The sequence below is a fragment of the Acipenser ruthenus genome, chromosome 7, assembly GCF_902713425.1.
Source record: "Acipenser ruthenus chromosome 7, fAciRut3.2 maternal haplotype, whole genome shotgun sequence".
NCBI lineage: Eukaryota > Metazoa > Chordata > Actinopteri > Acipenseriformes > Acipenseridae > Acipenser > Acipenser ruthenus.
Window position 1 is genome coordinate 59,534,944 of NC_081195.1, and position 20,116 is coordinate 59,555,059.

Genomic DNA, 20,116 nt, shown 5'->3' on the forward strand with positions numbered 1-20,116 from the left:
ATATATGTAATTGCCTATGTGTAACATGAGATTACATTGTGAGCACAGCTGTCTAAGATATTATTTGCCTTATTAATAGTCTGCTGGGATACTAGGTCAAAGAAAGCTATCACTAACAATTAATATCTCAGCTAAATATGTTTATATGAAAGATTTTTCATACAGAGCTGCTCATAAACAGCATTTGTAAAACGTATTACAGAATTTGTAGCATCCAGTGCATAGGCATCACATGAGACCAGAAAAGTGTGCCGAATAATATTGTGTGCTGGCCCTTATAGAAGTTGACTACAGTAAAAGCAAAGCAAAGTGTAATAAAGCATAAAGTAGGCAAGCATTGCGAAATATATCGAGGTATGGTAAAGCATATTTAAAAAAGCATGGCAAATGATGGTAAACTATGGTAAATGCACAGTGTAACATGGAAAAATAATGTGGTAAACTTTTATAAGGGGGTTTCTAGAGGTACTGTAGCTACTCTAGAATCTAATACTGTACAGTACCTACAAAAATAAGCATGACAAACTGTTTGAAGTACTGTCCAGGTATACCCTGTAATTCAAGGATTGTATTAATTTTAATTGTACTCTCCATTATGTAAAGTGTTTTACTGCAGATGTACCACACCCACGGGATGTGTGCGTATTTACGCAATATTATATGTCACATGACTTGATGCTAGACTGTCAGAATTATATAGGATTAGACAGACAAGACTTACAAATCATGCTGGATTCCATAAAAGAAAAGTTCTGGATTGTACAGGGTATCACACTATTAATTTCAATAGGGATTTAGTCAGGACCCCCAAATTATGGTGATACAGAATGCCAGTATGTAGAAGGGTAGGATTAGATACATTTCACTGTGTATTTGGTTACTGTCTCTTTTAATGATTAAAATGCAATAAAAAGCACAAAAATATGTGTATTTTCTTAACAGTTTTGTGTCGGTGTGTATAATGCCCATTTTATATTTCATTTACATGTTGTGTTATTGTTTTTTAAAACGTGAATCTTCAAGCATGCTGTAACTTCGAAGCTGTCTTCAAAAAAGGACCCGCATGAATGTGTTTTTATACCACACTAAAATGGCACACCTTCGAACAAGGCACCGTGTTAGAGAAGACCCCAAATCTCCTTTGCGCAGCTCTTGGATTTTTGTTTTAATACCAAGCAATTGGGTGGCATTGGGAAGTTTTGTTTTAATACCAACATTTATCCCACCTTAGCTAAGGTAGTGCACAGAATTTAGATTTCATCTATCCCCTGATGGTTCATGCTTGAATCAAGTTTAGTTTTTTCATATATGTTACATACATGTTATTTATTTCTTAGCAGATGCCCTTATCCAGGGCGACTTACAATTGTTACAAGATATCACATACAATTACATTATTTTTTACACATTATTTTTACATACAATTACCCATTTATACAGTTGGGTTTTTACTGGAGTAATCTAGGTAAAGTACCTTGCTCAAGGGTACAACAGCAATGTCCCCCATCTGGGATTGAACCCACGACTTTCCGGTCAAAATTCCAGAGCCCTAACCACTACTCCACACTGCGACCCAGACATATGCAGACAGGTTAAAAGTATGGTCAAACTTATGAGAATTCAATACTAGCACTTAGGTGCTCTCATAGCGTATTATACATATAGATGCCCACTTGGCAAATACCACTGAGGTTAACTTTTTAACCTCACCTTTCAAAGCCTTACTATTCCTGGCTATTGATAAATGGCAAAAGGAATCATTTTGAAAATTGACCATAAAAATTAGTTGCTGTGATTTATGGGCTGTCTATCTGTATCTATTTATAGACATATTTAAATGTCTTAATCAAACTCCTTCATAGTAATCACATATTACTATACTTTCATATGTCTTCACACTGCACTATATAGGCACATCTCTAACCCAATATACAATAATCATATTTGGTATTAACATCAATATACTCAAGAGTAGGGGCGTTGAGTTGATTTCCTATGGTTACAAAAGCTTTATTAAATGCTAAAGACAAGTATGTCACATGTTTGCCATGTTGAATTAAATGGATTTCAAAGTTGCTACAGTATAGTAAAACACATTGAAAAAGAATACACTCTTGTATTATGAAGCTTTAGTGTAAAATTAAAAGCCATGTGTATAATCCCAGTAACACAGTAATTCAAGCTTTCTCATTTGTTTTTCATTTGTTTTTATCTGTTGTTGAATTAACGTTACATCTTTCTATCTCGAGGTACAAAGGTTAAAGCAACTTCAAAGCCAGGCAAAGACAGATATGGAGAAACAGGATAATAACTCAATATTGGATAATCAGAACCCAGAATCACTCTGATTGCAGTCATCACAACAATACAAAGTAAAGGTGAAACAAATCAACATAACTACATTTGAAGCAACTTGCTCTTTAATTGTCTGGTTGCAGCTGAACTGACTGTGACTGCAATGAGCTATGCTGATGTAGAAATAGCACCCATGTCACGGGAGAGCATTAGTGATGTGATCTATCCTCAACTTCCCAGACAGGCCTGCTGCACTGCATGCACTGTATCCCCATCACGTGACCCTGGTCATTTTAATTCTGCCCTATGAAAGTGATTGTTGGAACAAAGTATTAAATTAAATGTACTTTAAAAAAAAAAAAAAAAAAGTTTTTTGTCTTAAAATTGCTAGGAAAACATTTTTTTAAAACATTACCAATAGGTTTAATAATCACAATTAAAGGAAAAGAAAATTAAAGGCATGCATTTGATGAAATTATATCTTCTATCATGATACACTTTGCACGTCATTTGATACCAGAAGCTATGGTTGTGACCTTCTAGCTTGGCTGAGGTAGACACTTGCACCTGGAACTGCTTGTCAAGCATTAGATCATGCTTAGAACACTCTAGTCATCATAGAGATTAGAAAGTGTCTGGGGAATACCCAAAGCTAACAATTCAGTTTTAATTCTCCACAACAATACTACGCAACATTTTCATGTCTTAAATAAACCAAAGCACAATTAGATTAAATACTCATAAATAGTTTTAAAATGCTGTTTAAGTCAAATGTAAAATGTAATATACTATGCAGTGCACACAGTAAAAGACACAGGCAAGATCCTTAAAAATCACCATTGAAATGTTTATATTCCAAACAGCCCAATTCAATACGTTTTAGCTAGGGTAAAAAACAGCTAAAAAGGCACCCAGAATTGCTCTGTTTATTGCATTAAACATGAATTTTCCTCAAATTCTTTTTTTTTTCCTGCTAAAAGTTATTTGATTGTGGGCCAAAAATGAACAGAACAAACTTCTGTATAATGTTCCAAATGCATGTGTTAATTTTATCTTTTAAGAGGGGTGTTAATGATATGCAGTCTGTGGAACAATAACAAGCAGCTGCCGAGCAGCAGACCCTCACTTTCTCTGTGGCTGCACTTTTATCATCAGAGCATGTGCAAGAAATATACTGTAGCTTTTCATTTTTGATCTCTAAAGTTAATAAAAGCATTCAGAACCTAGACAACATTTTATAGTTTCTTGAGGATCTTCCCATCGCTCATATCCCAGATTGTATAAGAAGAGTTGAGTAGAGTTGAAAGTTCAGCAACAGTGGACAGTGGGACTAGTTGGTATAAATTAATCGAAAGTTCTGGCATGTATGTCAGAATACAGCGTACTGCAGTCTGGGTGGTCACATATGCTCCACAGCTTATCAATCCTTGACAAATGTTGTTTTAAAAATAGTCTCACTCCATATCCAGAAAGGGCAAGAGTGTTATTTGGGGATTGGGGAGAGTGTGACATGGCAGAACATATCTCACAGTGCCTCCAACCAGTGTAACACTCGGCTTGCTTACAAGCATGGGTATTTGGGTTTGGGTAGCGAATGCACTGTCACCACCTTTATCTACAGGAAGGTCTGGATGTGGTAGAGAGTGGGGGAGGGTGGAGGTTTAATAACTCGTCATACAAGAGAGTGAATTCAATAATAATCTTTATATAAAGCAGTTTAATACATAAATACCAAATAGCACTAAAAACACAATAATCACAATATCCACTAAAAATATGATATATCCAAAGCTTTAAAATGCCTCAAGAAAGCAAACAACACTTTAAGACTAGCCACTTAAGCCCAGTTCACAAAATGTTTTTGTTCGTGTTTGTACCATTTCTGTCTTAATATTAGTGCTAATGCCCTTCCTCAGCAAATGATCTAACTCGAAAAGGTAAGTCTGTGTGCTTGAATAAGTGTTATTAACATGTTTTCTTAATAGGACTTTGTTAACTTAATTTGGGTAATTCCCATATTAATTATATAATCTGTACAATCCACAAATGTGTAAGACTCTTTTTGGAACCTTCTCCATGGAGCATTATTAAACCAGGAGAAATCATTAACCCCATTCTTATACAGTGAATAGTAGGAAGATGCCTTCTACTCTTTGGCTACATAGAAGGTTTCTCCTCACATGGCAGGCAATATCAGAATATGTGGAAATCACTTTTTCTTATATGAAAGAGGCATTTAATTTTTTTCATGGTATTTTTCATCTTGCAGTCTTTTCCATGCTGCACTTCCCATTGAAGGAATGCACCACACTTAAGATAATGAGCCACTCTATCTGGGAGTTTAAGTCATTGCAGGAAAAACTATTCTGCATGTTTTTTTAGACAATGACTTCTTGAACACATTTTTTAAAATATGTATTTCTCCAGAATAAATAAATAAAATATAATAAAAATGTAAAATGGTTTGCCATTTATTTTCTTTAAAATAACTATAAACTCCCAGAAGCCAGACCTATTAGTTCGTATTTAAATATCAATCACTGTTTATCCCATGACTGACATATTTTCAATGGCAACTTAACTGCTTAATGAGACTTTACAAAATTGACTGGAAGTACAGCAATGAAGTATCTGCAAGGAGTGTTGGATAAATATATATCTCCAACAGCTTCAAATAAATGACCATTACAAAATCTAATTCTCCTTCACCATAATACTGTATGTGCATTTTTCATATAGGAAAATAAGACCTACAAAATGTTGGCAATATATACTAGGTAAGATTCACTGGAATTACTTTTTTAGCACTATGTGCTTTAATGATCTACTGTAGTGGATCTTAGTACAGCCACCCTAAAACTCATGACCTTTTCCATTTTTTGTTGTATTTTGTGTTGTCGATAAATAATCCTGTGTGAAAATAGCAGCTTGATTGGTATTACAATGTAGCAGTATTTATATCCCTATCTTGTCAATTGAGGTGTATGGTGGATAAAGAAGATGAAGACAAAGCAGGCAATTCACAGGCCATGTACTTTTTAAAGCTTGGGACAGGCTCCCCCTCCTCCCCCCCCCCCGCCCCCCAAAAAAGTTTTATATAACAAAAATATTAATAGGTTGGATGTCAGTGTAGCTGGTTTGAGAAGTAGGTATCGTCATATCTGACACGGGTTACAAACAGATTTTTAAAAGAACACATCCGCATGCTCAATGCACCAACAGGGATTACAAGATTACTGAAAGTCACACTGATTCGCAATGAATCTTGGCATGGAATCTTGAGAACAGAATACTTTGTACACCTGTGATATTTGGTATTGAGCAACTCTAGGAGTTAATGCAGTCACGGTAATATGCTCCACCAACCACATCTACACATTTTGAAAGGCATACTAGGACTGCAATGTTTGCCTGAGGTGTCTGCTTCCCGTTGATGTGTGGATGTAATTTAATGTGTTGGTCTTGTCACATTTGGGATTCTTTCTCCATGGAAACAACCTAGTCCTGTACAGTGGTGAAGCATAGACATGCACTGTTTGATATAGCCCATGTTTTGAAATGTGGTTTAATTTGTTTTGGTTATGGAAAGACCTGTAAAGGATGGGCAAAACTGAAAGTATTATTATTATTATTATTTATTTCTTAGCAGACGCCCTTATCCAGGGCGACTTACAATTGTTACAAGAGATCACATTATTTTTACATACAATTACCCATTTATACAGTTGGGTTTTTACTGGAGCAATCTAGGTAAAGTACCTTGCTCAAGGGTACAGCAGCAGTGTCCCCACCGGGGATTGAACCCACGCCCCTCCGGTCAAGAGTCCAGAGCCCTAACCACTACTCCACACTGCTGCCCGAGAGAGTAACCGAGAGTGTTTTGCATTTGTGTTTGTTATTAACTGTTTATTTGTAATTATTAGATGGCTAAGCAAACCGGGACCTGTCGCTGTTAAGCCAACATCCAACCCGGATTACAAACACTGCACCAGTCACACTTAACTGTGTATTCAGCACCAGCACAGGAGCACTGTGAAAGGACGCGGAGCCGTGCCGGGACATTGCCTTTGTGTGTTATTATTTCGGGACTTAAACCCTGTAACTTTATTGTTTGGCTGGGCAATTACACATTGATGTGTAGTTGCCAGCATTATTATTTAACGGTGCCAAACCTTGAAAACAATTAAGGAACTGTTTGGACCGTGAACACTGTTTGTTGTCGTTGTTTGAGCATTGCATCACCTCTACACCTGCACACTGCAAGCCACTTTGCCACAGACCTGCATCACAGTTGATTGGAAATTAAGCAAATTGTTATATTGTTTATTTCTGGTAGAGACACACATTTTTTGGAACAAAAGACATGGTAGCACTGGAGGGATAATGGTGATGCATTTAGAATTTTGGCAACCTTCTGTTACTTTTCATTTTAAGTGGCCATAGTGTCCCGGAAAGGTTGTAAGATTAACTCTGAAACTATGCATGTACCATAGCAATAATATCCAGGGTATTAAAGTAAGGACTGAATTACCAGTCCCACAAGGTATAGCCCTGATACTACAACCTGCTAAAAAAAGATTGTTAAAGGTTAGATTCCATCTATTTTTACAGTCCCTTGCCTATTAAATATGTGTGTTAAATATGCTGGCAGGCATTGCTTTAAATGGAGTTCAGGATATTCAGTTCCAGCTGCCTGCCATAGATACATGTAACATAGGCTTGATTAGCAAAAGTGTCTTCATAGAAGTACTGTTAGAACCATCCAATGATCAGTGGAATCAGGCTTCATTTTGTTTTGCTGGCAATTCAGTGCACTAGATGGTGCTGGGGCTTACTAATTAAAAGATGTTTTTGCTGCTCTAGTCTTCTTAACATAGGTCCTATGACATGTAACTAGAAGTGAGGAGCACCTCCTGAACTTATAGTCAAAGCACTGTAAGAAACACAATGTACAAGTAATTGCAATAAGATCCACTCAGAATATTTGCAAACAGCATAACACTGAAAGAAAAAAAAAAAAAAGTACATTTGAAGATTACGGACCCCAGGAGGGGACATGAGAGAAAAAAAATATATATCTCATGTCCACGAGATAATATCTTGTGCGCATGAGATAATCTTGTGGCCATGAGATAGTAAGTCATGCATACAAGATTTCTTTTTCTCTCATGTCCCCTCCTGGGCTCCATAGAAGATACTTGTGTAGTTATAACTTTTCAAAAGTGGAATTATATTAAAGAAATTGACATATTATAACTTCAATGAAATGTATTTCCTAGAGTCTTTTTACAAGAGCGTTAAGAACAAATCAAGTGTAGCCCCACATCACTGAATCTCTATAATGTTTTCTGTTTGAAATGAGTGTTCACAGAAAATAGCACCATTTTATCAACTCCGTGTTAATAATTAATGATACGTTTTGCAAAACAAGACTTTCTCAGCAGGGGGTTGGTAGGGTGAGGCTGCAGTACAATAAGGACTATGGGCACGGTAATCACTGACTGTATTTACATATGTCAGAACAGTCTGCAAATACTAACAGCACACAAGCCTCACATCTGCCTCTGTTTACTCCTTTGCTAACACTTTATCAACCAAAAGTGTAATGTTAATCGCTTTATTATACACTGACTGTGGATGTGTTGTCAAGCAGGGTGTTTGTGAACAGGCTTGTGCAAATAAACTGATAATGCCCTTTTTGTATCAAACTAGTTGTGCAGGGGAAATATGCACCATGGAAGCACAATGCTTTGTTTATTTAAAAGCATGATCTGTGTGTAGTCTTTATTTGTGTAGGCTAGTAACATCTATAATGTCCAATCTGTATAACATATCTTGCCACTTTACTGTACTGTAAGAATTTAAAATGTCCATTGATAGAAATCATCATAAATGATTAATTAATATTTAATTAAAGTGTTTAGTATGGTAAGATGCCTTCTTCCGTTATGCACAGCAGATCTACAAATACAATACATTGCATTTGGCATTATAGTATTAGTCCAAAACTGCTGACTCAATGGTACTGATTAGCATTTTGCAGAAAATGTCCCTTTAGGATCGTTGTCACAATATCCGGTCATCAGGTGGAAGTATATGCGAAACAAACATTCATAGGAATTTGGTAAACAAATATTAGAAATGGAAAATGATTTCAGCCACAATATTTAGATTTCTTGATCATCTGTATTAAAAATATTTTACAAACTATTGTTTCTGAGATAAATGCGAAGGAGAAAAAGTCTGTTTTTTGGATCCTCGTTCAGATTGTAGACTCCCTATGCACTGATCATGTCTGTTGTGTCTCTGTATGTCTGCCATATTCTACATGTTGAACACAACAACTGCTTTGAATTCTCATGCATTTAGAGATCCTTGCCTTTTATCATAGTCTCATATCCTCCTTTAGACCTCTGGTTTGTCTTTGCAGTATAATCTGATAAACTGTTTATAAACATTTTACAAACATATTCTAATGGGAACATACTGTAGGTAAAGAACTTTGTTTCTTGCAGTGCATTTTCACCTAATGAAGGGAGATATGTAGACCCGAAAGCTTGTGTACACTTTGTGACACCCAAGGCAGCCCATTGAAAAGGTATTAAAAAAGAAACTCGAAAAGAGGCCTGTAATGGGGGGGGGGGGGGGGGCAGATCTGTGCTGACTATCTGGCGCATGCGTGGTACTGCAGGAAGGGGCCAGCAGCCTTGTAGATCCGCCCGTCAGTCATGGCAGTGACACGGAGAGGTGGGGTAGAGGCTTTCCCTCTCTCTGAGTGGCTGAGATGCTGGCCTTGGGGGATTGCTCAGCCCATAAGTACTGCGCTTGGTTATGCATTCGGGTGGCCGTGATTGGGAATATACAGAGACGCTGGCTGAGAAGGCCAGTGTAAACATAGACCATGGTTGGAGCGAGCGCCCAAAACAGGCAAGCACGGCTGAGGAAGACAGCCAGCAATAAATAAACCATTTATTAAACTATATTGTTACGTACCCGAGGGGACGTGTGTAGTTATAGGGAAACCTTGGCCACCCCAGTGTATAGTGCATAATGGTGTAGGACAGAGATCCCAAGCTGATCGGCTTAGCGGCAGTGGGGGCACTACGTAAGCAGCACCTTTATTTTGTAGTTTTATTACTGTGTTTTATTTTCCCTTTTCATTTCGCCTTTTGTTTTCATTATTATTTTGAGCACCTGTGAGTGCGCCAGCTTTTAACTGTTTACCAGTATTGGTATTTCTGTGGTCCTGTTTACCGTTGCCACAGACAACAGTGCCCTCTACGGGGTAAAAGAAAAATATCTAAAATAATAAAACTGGGCACCAGTGTGGTGTTTTCAAATAAAACTTCTGTCTCCCGTGTGTGTCAGTGAATTGCCCACCACCCTTCCACAAGGCCTAAAATGACAAAGCCTTAAAACAATTTCATAAAAACATTTATGCCATTATGATGAAAACACACATTGGTTAACAATTAGGAAACGGTAACAGACACTTGTTGGCTGTAAGTGTTTTGGGCAAAATGCCCAGCCTCTGAGCAAGGGAGTAAGTCAGAAGACCAGTCATGGTACACTAGACTCTATTAAGGGTGGCGGTAGGTGCAGAGGAAGCGTTAAGTACGAAAGGCTTTTCAAATTGAAAAAAGACAACTGAAAAATGAGCAATCACCAAAAAAGCAGATCACCTGTGTTCTGAGCTTTTGTACACTTCTGTTGTTGGTTAACACAAAATAAATATAACAGGTTGCAGTCTGAAGGCTTTTTTAAAATGGGAGACTGCTTCCATTGGAACTGGAGCAAATGGTTACCTATGTCAGTTCTAGCAGCACCTACAGCTGTTCCTACAGTATTCCATGCCAGGCAGGTGTACTAATTAGCCAAATTGATTACATGAATGGCTAATTCTCAGGTAACTGGAATGGATGAATCCATAAACCAACTTTCAAGCAGGGATATGGAATGTTTTTATCTGCACTCTGGTTCCTCCCCCATTCCTATCTGCACTCTGGATCCTCCCCCATTCCTATCTGCACTCTGGTTCCTCCCCCATTCCTATCTGCACTCTGGTTCCTCCCCCATTCCTATCTGCACTCTGGCTCCTCCCCCATTCCTATCTGCACTCTGGATCCTCCCCCATTCCTATCTGCACTCTGGATCCTCCCCCATTCCTATCTGTACTCTGGCTTCTCCCCCATTCCTATCTGCACTCTGGATCCTCCCCCATTCCTATCTGCACTCTGGATCCTCCCCATTCCTATCTGCACTCTGGCTCCTCCCCCATTCCTGTCTGCACTCTGGCTCCTCCCCCATTCCTATCTGCAAGTGTCCCATTTTCATGCAAGTGTCCCATTAGGAGGTGGGACTGGTCTCCTCCTCTCTCCCTCCTTACTCTTTTCAGTCCCCTCCGACCTCTCCTCACTCTCTGTTAATACCTTCGAATTTCATGCAGTCCAACTAACCTCTCCCTGTTAACTCCTGCTAATTGTACTGTACCGTCCCCCTGGGCCTCTCACTCACTTTCTAGATGAACTCGACTATCTACTCTCCTCCCCTCCCCTCTCTGTCTACCCCAACTGTCCTGTTAGGTGACTTCAATATCCATCTCTCCAACTCCAGCCACTCTGCTGGATTCCTCCCTCTCCTTCACTCCTTCGACTTCTGTCTCTCTCCATCCCCTCCTACCCACAAAGCTGGCCGTCAACTGGACCTCACCTTCTCCAGGGCCTGCTGCCCCTCCACCCTCTCTGTCACCCCCCTGGACCTCTCTGATCACTATTTTACTGTCTCCCCTCTCTCCCTGCTCCTCCTACCCCCACTGTCACTTCTCGTTGTAACCTCTCAGACTCTGACCTCTCCTCCCTGCTCCAGGGCCACAAACCCACCACGTGTGCACTGGACCCCCTCCCCACTCACCTCTTTCAAGCTGCTGCTTCTGCTCTACTTCCCTTCATCTCCTTCCTTCTCAACTCCTTTCTCATTTCTGGTCTCTTTCCCTCTGCCTTCAAAAAAGCCTCTATCACTCCCCTCCTCAAAAAACCTACCCTCGACCCCACCTCCCTCCAGAGCTACCATCCCGTCTCCCTCCTACCCTTCCTCTCCAAAATCCTCGAGCGGACTGTACACCGCCAGCTCTCTGCTTTCCTGTCCAACCACTCTCTGCTCGACCCTCTCCAATCTGGCTTCCGCTCTGCTCACTCCACTGAAACCGCCCTCCTGTCTGTCACCAACTCACTAAAGTCTGCCCGAGCTGCCTCTCTCTCCTCTGTCCTAATTCTCCTCGACCTCTCTGCTGCCTTTGACACTGTCAATCACTCTATCCTACTATTCTCTCTTGCTGACCTGGGAATCTCTGGAACTGCTCTGGCCTGGTTCTCCTCCTACCTCTCCAACCGCACTTACCAGGTAACCTGGCGTGGAGCAACCTCCACACCTCACCCTCTCTTAACTGGAGTCCCCCAAGGGTCAGTCTTGGGTCCTCTCCTGTTCTCTCTCTACACCCGCTCCCTGGGCCCCCTCATAGCATCCTATGGTTTCTCATACCATTTCTATGCTGATGATGCTCAGATTTTCCTCTCCTTCCCTACCTCTGACTCCACCATCCCCTCCCGTATCTCTACCTGTCTGTCTGCTATCTCCTCCTGGATGCACTCGCATCATCTCAAACTCAACCTCTCTAAATCTGACCTCCTTTTCTTTCCCTCCTCCTCCTCCCCTCCTCTGATCTCTCTATCTCTGTTCCTCTGGAATCTACCACACTCTCTCCCTCTTCCTCCGCTAAGAACCTCGGAGTCACCCTGGACCCCTGCCTCTCTTATTCCCAGCACATCTCCACTCTGGCACGCACTTGCCGATTCTTCCTGAGCAACATCCGAAGAATCCGACCCTTCCTCACCAACTACGCCACCCAGCTCCTGGTCCAGGCCTTGGTACTCTCCCGCCTAGACTACTGCAACTCCCTCCTGGCTGGCCTCCCTGTGTCCGCCACCCGTCCGCTCCAGCTCATCCAGAACTCCGCTGCCCGCCTGGTGTTCTCTCTGCCTCGCTTCTCCCACGCAACTCCACTGCTCCGCTCACTCCACTGGCTCCCGATCACCGCTCGCATCCACTACTCTTGTACTAGCCTACAGATGCCTTGACCAGACTGCACCCAGCTACCTCCAGACCCTCATCTCTCTCTACACCCCCACTTGACCTCTCCGCTCCTCCTGCACTAGAAGACTGGCTCTACCTCCTCTACGCTCCCCTGCCTCCAGAGCCCGCTCCTTTTCCACCCTCGCCCCGCAGTGGTGGAATGACCTTTCTACAGATGTCAGGACTGCCCAGTCTCTGACCACATTCTGGCGCCTCCTCAAGACTCACCTCTTCAGAAAGCACCTGTAGAACTCCTCTGTTCTTCCCCTGGGACACTTATCACCCTTCCTTAAATGCGCTTTACTTGCTCTTATCTGTCCCCTATTTTACTGCATTTAATCCTGTACGTCAGAGTACTGTAATCTGCCAAGTGTTTAATCTGTAGTATTTTGTATTTAATCATATCCTGATATAACTATCACTGACACTTATCTGCTGTATCATTGAATTGTATTTTGTCACACTTGTACTAGCTTGAACCAAAGTCATTGTATTTATCTTGCTCTTAATTGTATTATTACTTGTACTGTGATACTTAATAAATAATAAAAAGTGTCATCAGCATATCCAGATAAATGTTCTCTCCTGCAACAGTGTTGCTGGTTCACATAATAGCCATTCATTTCAATCAGAGTCAACCAAATAAACAGAACATTTGATTAAGATAATTGATGTGTTTGTGCAGTTTTAAATGTTGTAACATAACATAATTGCATTTTTTTTATTATATGATACTTCTTGAAAATTGATAGATGAAAGGGTCTTGTTTTTATCTTAACTAATACCAGCTATAGTATAGTACATCTGGTTGACATGAGACATGTCTTACAATCAGGGTGGAACGATTAGCATGCAAAAACTCTGCTCTCCTGACATTCGTTCAGAGATTGTGTTCTGGCTGGTAGACACTAAATGAGAGTAACATTATAAAATAGCGGGAAAGAATACGTTTGGATAATCTCTTTATTTCATATTGAATTTTAGTATGTCAACAAAATGAAAAATACTACGGTATATATCATTAGTTCTGTGCCTGATCTACCTGTTAAAGGCCCAATGATTGTCATTCACATTATCTTTGTTTAAAGGCATTCACTTTCAAATCATGCCTCCCAATGCCCTTCGTTTTAATCAACTTGAATTGAATTTGTTGAACATCCTAATTGTATTATGTATAGGGGCATACTCCAGAGACATTTCTATCAGTTTGCCTTTGGTTATTCCACCACTTTAGGAACTCAGTCACAAAAACATTTTACAGGCTGCTGGGAAAGGAAATCTAATAAAGTTGTTAAGATAAATTGACCATGCACACACGGACAGCGAACTGCTGTATTTTACATATTATGAATGGATTTTTGTCCAACTGCACATTCATCGTCAAGGATTTGTGTTTTTGACTGAGCCATGCCGCTATCATTGATCATTCTGTTCATAGATAATGTTAATCAAGATTCTGCACACTGTCCAAACATACTGTAGTTGAACAATCATCAATCATCAATGTACATTTCTATGCACTTGTAATCTTTTAATTTATAATTAAAATTAATGTTGGAGTTTTTTTCCCATTCACTTTCCATAAAACCTTGGTGCAGGGGTTTTACATCACAAAAACATGTTTTAAGCCTTCACATCACATTCACTGGTATAATTCCTGTTATCCTGTGATAATAGGACAGTACAGTTTCAGTAAACTAATCACTTGGGCCCAATTTATAAGCGTGCACCCGTGACTCTAAAAACCGGTGGTCCCAAGGGTCAGATTTTCTGTAATTTTTAGCGATGATTTAAACTCGATTTCAGATATTATGTTGACATTTCTACCCACAGAAACACTATTCAGATCGTGATTTATGCCAGCTCTTTGACCCCAAAAAAACTTGAGGTGCTGTATTAATTTTCACTGAGGCATAAAAATATATTATTCAGTTGAACACTCGGCGCTGTTTTAAAGTCCAGGCAAATGTTTTTTTTGTTTCAACCAGACATTAAAAGCATTCATTGCCCATGAAGTTGCTATTCTAGTGATGGTTTCAGTTTTGTTTCCCTCAATTTCATCTAGTTGTCGGTTAGAAATATCAAGGTGTCTATTTACAGACTTGTTTTTTTCTGAGGAGATTGGGAGACATTTTGTTCTGCTCCAGTTTGCAAATGATAATCCTCCAAAAAGGTTCAAATTGATTGGTGGAATGTCACTCATTATTATTAACTATTATTATTAAGGCATAGTGATATTAATAGATCAGTTAGTGAGTTAAATGTTGTAACATAACATAACATAATAAATCACATTGTTGCTTTGTAACAGCATAATCATATGCATAAGCAATTGCTGAGCTATTCTAGTAGAATTATAGTGCAGTTAGAGACACTTGTTTTAAAGTGCTACCAAAATATGAATTTAACTGACATTCAACTATTCTGTCCCTATTTTGTCCCTTACTGCACACTCAGAGCAAAATAGATTATAGAAATGTCTGCCTGTGTTACTCTTGAAGTGTCTTTACATTCTGTAAAATAATAATATATGAAATCTACACCTAACTTATCATCCTGTAACAAGGTCCAGTGATGTAGTTGGACCAGAAAGCTGCAGAACGCGGCGCAAACGTTCCGGAATGCTGTTCCAGCACAACATTCCGGCACTATTTTCTAAAGACGGCTCTGGTGTGGTCGAGTCAGAACTTGCATTATAGGCAAGCTAAGTCAAATGATTCACATCTCCCACTCAACTGTCTGATTCCTCTTGATACAATGAAAAGACAGTTTGGAACTTTTTTTCTATTACAAACTACTTCTTTAAGAAGGCTGAAAATGCTGATGAAGATGACAACAGTGAATCCACAACAGCTGTGGACCAAAACTCAAACGAAGCCAATGACACACAGACACATGGATAAAGTGTAGTATTCTGACAAGATGGAAAAAGACACTTTGTGGAAATACTTGTATAAATTAGATAAAGGCATTTCAGTATACAAATAAATTGTGACTATATATATAATTAATTTTTATTTAAGAACATCTGTTCCAGTGGTTAAAGTCCAGGACTTGAAACCAGAGGGTCACCAGTTCAAATCCCACCTCTGCCATTGACTGACTCACTGTGTGACCCTGAGCAAGTCACTTGACCTCCTTGTGCTCCATCCTGCAGATGAGATGTTAAATCAATGTCCTATTGTAAGTGACTCTGCTTATAATGCACAGTTCACAGCCTACCTCTGTAAAGTGCTTTGTGATGGTGGTCCGCTATGAAAAAGCGCTATATAAAAATAAAGGTATTATTATTAGATTTGTATTGGGTTCCGGTACCTTCAGATTTCGGACTACACCATGAACAGGCCAGTAGTTAAAATGAGAAAGGGAAGGGGACTCTCATTCTGCTGCTCTCTCGTACCACTGCATGTTTTGTACATTGAGAAACATTAGAGCCATTTACCTGACCCAGCAAAATCCTGAGCAGCTTGGACAAATGTATTACACAATGAGGGTGACAGTATCTTAAGTTTGTAGGACGTGAACCTAGAAGGGTCAGTCATAAGTCATAAGTTATCCAGAGTTGTTCATTAAATATTAATTCAGGGTATGAAGAGAGGGCAGCACCATCACAAGACTTATGGATAAGGGTAATTTGCAGGTCAAGGAAAGCAGGAAAGAAATAGTATTAACTATAAAGTAAAATAAACGACTCATCACCCACAAATGAGAAGCACATAAAAACTGTCTGCTACAGTCCTGAGACTACAGGATATGTCTGCAGTTACTACACATAACCATCAAATACCTGTAATTATGTACCAAATATCAGACAGGACTTTTTTTCTAGCTGTTTTCCATTACTAACATTTGTAAAGAGAGGAAATGTGGTGAATTCTATTTTTTAAATCTAAGCTTTAAAATGTTTAAGGCCTCCAACAGTGTCTCTTTGATTGAGCAGTATCTGGAGCATTCTTGCAAAAAAGCATACATTTTGCATCTTTGGCTTTGCAACAGTAATAAGTACAGTCCTTATTACATTGACTATGAATTATAATGTGCAATAATGATAGTTAGAAGAATGCTTCTCTACTAATGTGTCACAAATCATGATAACCACAGCGTTTCTATCTTGGATGATCAGTTCTAGACATATTAATTCTCCCCAAGAATGACTGCAACCCAGGCCAAGATCCAACTTCCAATGGATTTAATTCACCACTGAATGTCTTTTTTTGTGGTTGTTTTCCCTCAGCATCCTCCTTCATCTACAAAAACGATTTCAGTATTTTCGCAGAGGGGAGCTGTAACAGGAGAGCATCAGGAATGAGACAGAGACCAGAAAGCTGCAGCTGAAAGCACTGGGGTGTATGTTTATTAACAAACAAAAAATATATGAACAAATAAACAGGCACAAGGGCCAAAATAAAAGGTTAAACAAAAACAATTCACTGGGCATTCACCTTCACTGACCACTTTTAAGCACACAGCTCCTACACACTCCCTAACACTCCTCTTAAACACCAACATCCAAACAAAGCATTTTCACTTTCTTATATACCCTGTGGCTGCAGCCTAATTAACCATCAATCATTCAATGAAGGCTCCAGCAACATTCTCACATGTATTATGGCAGGAAGGATTTGAACCTCCTCCTTGCCAACCCTATATTCCCAACACCCACAAACACACACACACACACACACACACACTATTTACATGTAGGGCTTTCGCCCTGCCACAGCAGCCAATTACATTTTGGGGGAAGTAGTAATACATTTTGTTTATTATTAAAATATTAATTTAGGTGACAAATGGTGTCTGGCTGGAAATTCTCCAATGGTAGACAATCGAAAAAAGGCACCCTACTGATCTCACCCATCTGAAGCACGGCCACTAAATCATTATTATTTCTCAAAGTGACACATTCAATTGCTAAAATGTACATTAATGCAAGTGCTGTATTAGTACACGTTGTTTTTATTTACATCTTTATTAGGTTGGTAACACTTCACATTAAATGTCTCCACACTTTAATTAGAGTAATTGCATATGTAGTTGCGAAGTAATTACATTGTAAATGCACAACCATATGTAAATACATGGTAATTACAAAAGACATTAACAGATGCTTGTATTTATGTAACTAAATGTAGTTGCATTGTAACTTTCTACAGTAGCATTACAGTATAATTAGAGACACTTAAAGTAAAGTTGTTATATATTGATCACCTATTTGGACTACGTGTCTCTTTGATATTATTATTTCTTAGCAAACACCCTTATCCAGGGCAACTTACAATTGTTACAAGATATCACATTACTTTTTACATAGAATTACATTATTTTTACATACAATTACTCATTTATACAGTTGTGTTTTTACTGGAGCAATCTAGGTAAAGTACCTTGCTCAAGGGTACAGCAGTAGTGTCCCCTACCTGGGATTGAACCCACGACCCTCCGGTCAAGCATCCAGTGCTCTAACCACTACGCCACACTGCTGCCCTATCCAATTATAATTATTTTACCCCTGATATACTAGAATCTTTTACTCCAGGGCAATGTGATAACATGAAACACTAATCGATGATTACAGTGTACACACTTTGCAATGGAATCAGATTAGATTTCCATAAGTGTATTGTGGGAGGTTGTAATGTACTGTTGTGCCAGAAGGTGGCAGTACAACACATATTATTATCTGCTCACGTTAGTTTCCAACCTGTCATGCAATCTCAGGGTCACTATTTATTAAGGGCTGCATGACTCTGCATTTAGGGAACTTATCAAAACCAACCATTGAACACCCTTTTTAGAACATACGTGTGTGTGTGACCCTTTTACACAAAATAATGTTCTGAACCCATAAACCAAAAATAATTGTAAGCTATATTTAATGTTTATATTGTTTTATTATTTTTACAATAGGAGACTGCAATAGGGATTTAAGCAATACGCCACGACAGGGTGTGTTTTATTAAATAATCCATCCTGGGGTTCAACATTGCAACAACCAAATTGAGGTGATGAAGAGAAAGTAAAGTTTTTACACATCTACTTTATGACGGTTTATAATTAGTGATTCTGGGTTCTATGGCTCCAATTTTGAATTATTATATTTTTTCTCTAAACCTGCCTTTACCTGGCTTTGAGCTTGTATAGATAATCCTGTGTCAAAACGGAACCGCTTTGCTCCAAACATTTGATAATGTTACTTTTCAACTCGGCTAGACCCACCAACATATACATGAAGTGATGGAGAGAGAGAGAGAGGAGGTGGGGCTTGCAGTTGAAAGACCCCTGTCACATGATTTGAGTGGAATGAGGAAGGCTATTCAGTGCCGGATTAACCAGAGAAAATCAAGACAGATTCTTACAAAGAGGCAAATAGAGTAATTAAAAAAAATGCTGCATTTTTAATTCAGAATTAGTTTTAACCTCAACCCTTGTTTTCGATAATGATGTGTTTTGTTGTTTTTTTCACAGATTGGGTTCAGTCAGGCACACGTTATTTATGCTATCTCTTTGTTTGAGTTCTAACTGGTGATACTCCCTTCCTCAGAATACAACACGAGTTGACATACACAGTCTATTTTGTCCCTGTTGACTGCTGCATGACTGGGATTAGTCAATGCATCTTTCACTATTGGATGCCGAGTCTTGTAGTGGTCTGTGACATAATGGTACAGAAGTTCTTGGAAACAGCTTTGGGATTAATCATTTGTGTTGTCTGTGTATTAAAGTAAGCTTGATGGAATTTACAGTGAGCTAGGAGCTGGCTGTTTTTATGTACAGCTTCTTGCACAGCATCCTACAGGTGATTGCATTAATATATATATATATATATATATATTTAAAATGTTAAAAGGCACTGCCAGGCTTACAAATCACATGGTCTCTTACTGTGACACATTTAGAACCTGGTAGCCACCTGCCGCCCTATGATGTCAAATTTACAGACTTCATTTCAAGCCTAGCCCTTACTAGTGTGGTACAGACAACTGCATATGGGTATTAGTCAAATAAGGCTTCTGCGCCTTTAAATTGCAGGTTTGAGTTTATGTGCATCTGCATTTGTACTATTCAGGTTCATCACTGGCCTTTGTATAGGAGGATATAGCGTAGGAGGTTATAGAAAGTGAATGAGAAAGAAATGTGGGTGAGACCAATTGGGGAAAGCTGCACCATCTCTCTTTGCTCTGTTTATCTCCTATTACCTTGTGCTTTCCGAATAAAGCCTATGAAGCCTTACCATGAGGCAGCAATCAATCCCAGCCCTGACACTGGAAACATGTAAGAAACCTCAGGAAATGTCCCCATCAATAAATATCAGTGTGCATGATACAGACAATGACACAAAGGGATTCCAAACAACAGCAAGAACGCATCAGTTCAGATAACTGATGTTTCACCAGCACCAAGTCTCTTTAACTCAGCAAATCACTCTGCAGTGATTCTCTGAGCAAGTCTCTTACAGTCTTGTGCCTCATTCAGCCTTTGCTGATAGAAATCATAGCTTGTTAAACTGGGAGGTATAACGATGCTTATGAACGTCCAATCAAACCACTGAGGACCACAGATGTGTACATAAAGATTCAATTATGAAAATATTTGACAGAATACTGGCAGCAAATGTTTTGTCAGTAAAATGTTACATCTGTTTGGCAGATCAATACATTTATTATAGCAGGTTGAAAAAGCAGCCTCTCCC